Raw genomic sequence first — 6365 nt, 5'->3', positions numbered from 1 at the left:
CCACACTGTCCTTTTGGTGTCAAAGGGCAATGTGTCCCAGGTGTATCTCTGCCAGAAGGTAATCCGTAAACCGGATAGGTGAGTGCCTTACGTACACATGTACACATGTGGATATGAGAGGATGGAAACCACCCACCCCCTCCCCTCCCTGCCCCTGTGGTTAGTGATTTGTGTGGACCAATTACACAGGTCACTCAATGGGTCAGAATCAAAGAAACACACAAAACTGGCAAAGTGAGGAGCATCATCAATCAGTAACTATGTAATACTTCACCATCTCACTTTATAGCTGTTTATGAGCCTATCGCATGTCTCAGATGTATCCGTTTGTATCTGATAAGCAGAAAGGTCATGGGTTTTCTCAAACCCCACAAGTAACCGAGGTGCAGTGAGACATGTAGCTTATCTGATATTTTGTCGAGATGTGTTATGACACAGGGTTGGTGCATGGTAGCACTGTAAGTAGCGGTAGCCCTTTAATGTATTTGAAAAGGGAGGCATGTGTGAGCGTGCAAAATAATTGAACCACCGCTTATTTCTTTATATAGAAAAATGGGAAACAGGTGCAGTGATTTATTGAAATATGTGCATACATGAATGGATGTGCATGATTAGTCAATATAAGTATGTAGCAGTCATACCAAATATTGCAATAGTCACTATATTTCAAGTATGACCACCTTTATTCTTCAGCACAGTCTGAACTCTCTTAGTCAAACTTTCATGTCATTTCTTTAAGTAGTCTTCAGGAATAATTCTCCACCTGAAGGACATTGCCTTTGAGGACAGGCGTAGATCCCATTCCGAAGCCGCAGGGAAACTCATCCAAAGAAGAGCTTTGAATGTCTTTCAGTGACATTCAAAGCTCTTCTTTGGATGTCGGCTGTCTTTAATATTCATCTCTCTAAAGATGATCCCACATTGCTTCAGTAATGTAGAGGTCTGGGCTCTGGGGAGGCCAGTCCATGACTAATAGTGTTCCACTGTGTGTTTCTCTATCCAAGTGTGCTTTTACTGCACTGGCAGTGTTTTGGGGATTATTGTCCTGCTGAAAAATGAAGCTGCTTCCAATCAGATTCTTTCCAGGTGGTATTAAATGGTGGTTCAAAATCTGATGGCACTTTTCTGAGTTCATAATTCCATCAATTTTGATAAGATGACAGAGCCTCCGTTGTGTTTTACTGTTGTACCTCTCTCCAGACCACCTCTGAACATACTGATGTTGGATGAACCAAAAAAATTCCAATTTGGATTAATCACTCCATAAGTCCACAAGGACTGGACTGAAAATCAGTCCAGTCCTTGTGTAATCTTGCAAACCTCAGCCTTTTCTCTTGTTTCCCTTTCTTGGGAATGGCTTCTTGACTGGCGTTTTCCCACTGAAACCATTTCTGATGAGGCTTTGTTGAACAGTAGATGGATCAGTTGAAGGGCCAGATACATATCTCGGGTCCTGTGTCAGTGTATGTTTTCACCTTATGTTTCTTTGGGAATCAATTCTTGGTCTAAAAAATGCTATTTTGAGCCTGTCAAACTGTTATCTTTGGCATTTTTATGGCGATTCAACTAAAGAAATTTGAGCAAATGATGTATTTTTGCTACAGGCTCTTAGTAACAAAGTGCCTAATAGAATTTAAAATTGGTTCTTTGCTAAGTTGTCTGTGTGTAGACTCAACACTGGTTCACCTCATGAGTTAGGAGCCTTTTTTAAGCTTGAATGATTCGCAGGCTAAGCGGCTTACCAAATCGAACCAAAAGCATTCCTCTGAAAATGAGCCTGTACTAGGACTGGACTATAAATGAGGGAAAAAGCAGCCAATGTACAAAGAAAACCTTTGAAGGACTTTTAGAAAACCTGGAGAACTATTACTCAAAACCACTTAAAAAAATACCAAAATGTCACTGGAAGAATAATATTTTTAAAAAATGAGGGGAGGCTCAAGACTTTTGCCCAGCACTCTAAGTGGTCTTAAATCACCGCTGTCAATATTCAGGTGTCACATTTCCTGTGGTTGAACTTCAAGATGAAAGGTGCAGCTTCCTCTACCCCAGCTCCACTCACTGACCTGATAAGCATCTCAGGTTACAGGCCTAATTTCAATGCTGTTCTGGGTAATTAGGGTTAATTGGAGAAGTTTTTAACCTCAGGGAGCATTTTTTCTTCTTGATGGGAAAAGCCAATCTTGCGGACACTTTGAGTGGGGTGGGGAAATCTGTCGGGTCTTCACTATCTGCCCAGAGGTGATGCTGGTGTTTGGGTTGATGACAGGAGTGGTGTGAGAAGTGAGAGTACATCCAGAAAAATAAGAGGGGTCTTTCTTTCTTTCTTTCTTTTTTTTTTTTAACAAAGACGGGATGTTTTTTGTGTTTCCACGTTTGCACAGGAAGCCTCCACCCCCACCGATGATTGGTGCTCCCTGTAAGCATGGCTCGTAGCCGACACGGCGCACAGACAGGGTTTCTCCTCTGAGGCCACGGTGATAATCTCCTGCAGCCTTAATGTGATTATGGTAATGATCACACAAATGACCCCTGGGCTTTGGGGGATCTGTGTTTCATAGATCCCCACACATGGGCTGCAAAGGCACTGTGACTCCATTGGCCAGCATAAGAGACCACCGGACTGAACCAGTCCTGGTGGGCCACTTCTGTTCTTATGTCCTTGCTGAGCTTGGAAGAGTAGAGTGAATGACCAAATAAATTCCAGCCAGCCACAAAAGAGCTGAACGGCCATGAGAGAGATGGATATCTTTTGTTGTCTGACACTCAGTGCCGTATACCAATCCAATTACCTCAGCCTTTTGCAACCCCTCCTATCACAGGGCATGGCATTGAAGCCTGCCTGAATTCAGACTCAGACCCCTAACAAGAATGCGGTGGATTAGATGGTTAGTGAGCATTCCCTTCCCCCCTATTTTTACTAAGATCTGTGCACTCTCTCCTAAAGAGATTTACTCCTCGTGCTATCTTTTAAAACATGTATCCTGTTCACATTTTAATGTCCAGCCACCAAAGGCAGAGAACGGAATAATTACTTTCCTCTGTAACCAAACACTACGTGGCTCTGTTGTTTCAACATGGACTTTTATTGTGGACAGTCAACAGTGAAAGGCAAGAAAGCACCGTGTGACACACGTTGTGGATTTGATCACGGGGTAGTACAGGGGTGCCCAATCCCAGTCCTCGAGATCTACTATCCTGCAGCTTTTAGATGCATCCCTACTCCAACACAGCTGAATCAAATGGTGTGATTACCTCTTCAGCATGCCATCAAGTTTGGCAAAGGCCTGATAACAAGCCATTCAGTTGATTCAGGTGTGTCAGAAGAAGGGTGCGTCTAAAAGCTGCAGGACGGTAGCTCTCGAGGACTGGGATTGGGCACCCCTGGGGTAGTAAAAGTGATGCCGCACTACTACAGACATGCGGCTGCACATCAGGGCTAAGAGGACTACTTGTTTGTTGGTGACGAGTGTGTAGAGCAAAATGGAAGTCCCCCTTCCACTCAGAAATGTGGTTTTCTTGTAACTACACCTCCGTAGTGTACAGCAGGGGTCCCCAATCCCAGTCCACGAGGGCTGGTTTCCCTGCAGGTTTTAGATGTGTCCTTGATCCATCACAGCTGATTTAAATGGATAAATTACCTTCTCAACATGTCTTGAAGTTCTCCAGAGGAATGGTAATGAACTAATCATGTGATTCAGGTGTGTTGACCCAGGGTGAGATCTAAAAATTGGGGACCCCTGGTGTACAGCATATACTACACTGTGTGCGGAGTTACACTTTAAGGTTGTTTGTGGTCATCTGCTGAAGGCTGCAAGATTTTCTGTTCTCACCATAAAATCTAATGTTGGACTATCACAATGCTCTAAACATAAATCCTGTTTTCCCCCTCATGAGTTCTTTAACTCACAATCTTTAGCTGAGAATCTAAAATAATGTTTTTTCATGGTTTCAAAATTGTAACCACTCTATATAAGATGTCTTAAGATTCATTCAGTGTATGTATGTGGCAGATTGCATGTTGGCCCAGTACTGACTTCCAGCTTATTATTACAAATTATGATTTAAAATAGCAACAGAGTATTTTTTGTTGTAAAAGATGTCTATTTAAGAACAGCTGTGCATTAAAATACTCCAAAAGTTTGCTGCCCATTGGGGGAAATATTGGAAACTTGGAAACTGACAGCTGTAGTTATGTATGAGCTCCTTTGTACTGCAGTTCTTCGTGAAAACACAACACCTCTGAATCATAGACGCAACTGGGTTTGTCCTCTGAACTTCTCGGATGATTTCATCTCTGCCAGTGCTGTAAATTACATAAAAGTACCTCATTATATTAATGTCTTCATAATGCTGCATGCTAAGGAACTGCTTTTTGTGTACAACTTGGGCTGAGATTTTACACAAACAGACCAGGCAGGAGGGAAAAGTGGCTTAAACCTCCCACTATCACATTTCCTCTGATTTTTCTTGCAACCCTTTGAAGGTGGTGTATCACTTACATTAGTATTAGCCACAGGCACATCAAAAAGGGCATAAATGTTTTAGCTTAAAGAAATCCAGTACTATGTCAAAGTCTTGCACCACCTCTCATTTCAAACAAATTTCGACTCATTTCTTTGAGTAGTCTTTAGTAATAGTTTTCCAGGCTTCCTGAAGGACATTCAAACCTCATTTTTGGATGCCGGCTGCCTTTTGTTCTGTCCTCTGTTAAACTGATCCCATACTGCTTCAACAATGTTGACATCCATGCTCTGGGGAGGCCAATCCATGACTGACGTTGTTCAAGTGTGCGTTTTTCTATCCAGGTTATGTGTTTAGTGGGCTGGGGTTGTGTTTGCCATCGTTTTCATGCTGAAGAATGAAGCTGATACCAATCAGATGCTTTCCAGATGGTATTACATGGTGGACCAAATCTCATGGTACTTTTCCATGTTCATCATTCTATCAATTTTGAAATACACAAACCATGACAGAGCCTCCACTGTCACTGTGTTTAGTCCAGTTCTTGTGTAATTTGTCATACCTCAGCTTGTTCTCGTGTTTCTCTTCATTAAGAATAGCTTCTTGGCTGCTACTCTTCCACTGAGACCATTTCTGATAAGACTTCACTGAACAGTAGATGGATCAACTGAAGAGCCAGGTACATCTCCCACACCCTGTGTCAGGTCTTTTTTTTCTGAAGGACAGGATTTAAGATACTGTCAGACTGTGTTACTTTTATCATTTTTGTAGATAGAAATCAAACAAATTATGTTTTAGTGAGAGACAACACACAACAAAGTGCCTAAAGATACAATTTAGGTACTTTGCTGAGTTTTCTGTCATGTGTAGACAACAACGATTTGCTTGAGTTAGGAGCCATTTTTACTTTTGAAAACGGTCAGGTACAAAGCCTGGATGAAAAAAACAGCGAAAAAGCAGCCAATGCCCAAAGAAAAACTGAATAACCTTCAGAAAGTCTGGAGAACTATTGCTCAAGAGCACTTTAAAAGACTCCAAGAACGTCTGGCTCCTTGGAAGGAAAATATAAAGAACTTTTGCAGAGCACCGTACTGTAAATTAAGTTTTCTTTATGTCAATTTTTATGGCCAGGCCGAGTTTAACTGCATGTGAGTCAAAGATGTGCAAGGTAAAACAGGAGAAGGAGATGAGTGCCTAGACCACTATAGAGGGAAAAGGGAGGCTCTCTGTAGTGACATTTAAAAATATCACAGTGTTTACATGACGTGTTTATGGGACCTGCTTTTACAGAACGTGTGACAGATGGTATCAGCAGTCGGCACTGAGATAAATATTATTTTCCACCGTTAAAGGCGGCCTCTTTGTTATTTTCAACATTTATCCAAAAACCCTTTCTGTGAGGTGATGGTATTTTTTTTTATGTCTGAGTGTATATGTGGTAAGTACCTCAATGCAGTTAGTGCACAGGGAGTCCAGCTGCTCTGTAGAGGTTAAGTAAAAATTGGATTATGGAGGGTTTGTTTGAGAGCATAGGTTTTGATTTTCATTGGTTCAAACTGTGCCTAATTGCTGTGGTGATGCTGTGGGTGAGTCTTTTATGTCGTGTTTATTCTCCTCTTTCTTTCTTTCTTTCTTTCTTTCTTTCTTTCTTTCTTTCTTTCCAAATTCGTGTTGTGTGTCAGTAATATAGATGAACTACAGAGCACAGTGACAGCGTCATAAGAGATGAGTGGATCAGCAGTCTGCACAAGCACTCAGGTTAAGAACCTTTGAATGGATCATCTGTGTGCGTGCGTGTGTCAGTGCACATCGTTAATGGCCAGAGGTGTTCGATCCTCTAAGGGGAGGAGGGCTGCGGTTGGTGAAAGAAATCAGATTATCCCTTCTTACTCTACTAGCTT

The sequence above is a fragment of the Diplotaxodon limnothrissa genome, linkage group LG13 (assembly GCF_057381915.1).
Source record: "Diplotaxodon limnothrissa isolate DT_005_m linkage group LG13, D_limnothrissa_male_GT1.1, whole genome shotgun sequence".
Taxonomy (NCBI): Eukaryota; Metazoa; Chordata; class Actinopteri; order Cichliformes; family Cichlidae; genus Diplotaxodon; species Diplotaxodon limnothrissa.
The sequence above is the reverse complement of the archived record's forward strand: the minus strand, read 5'-3'. Positions refer to the sequence as shown.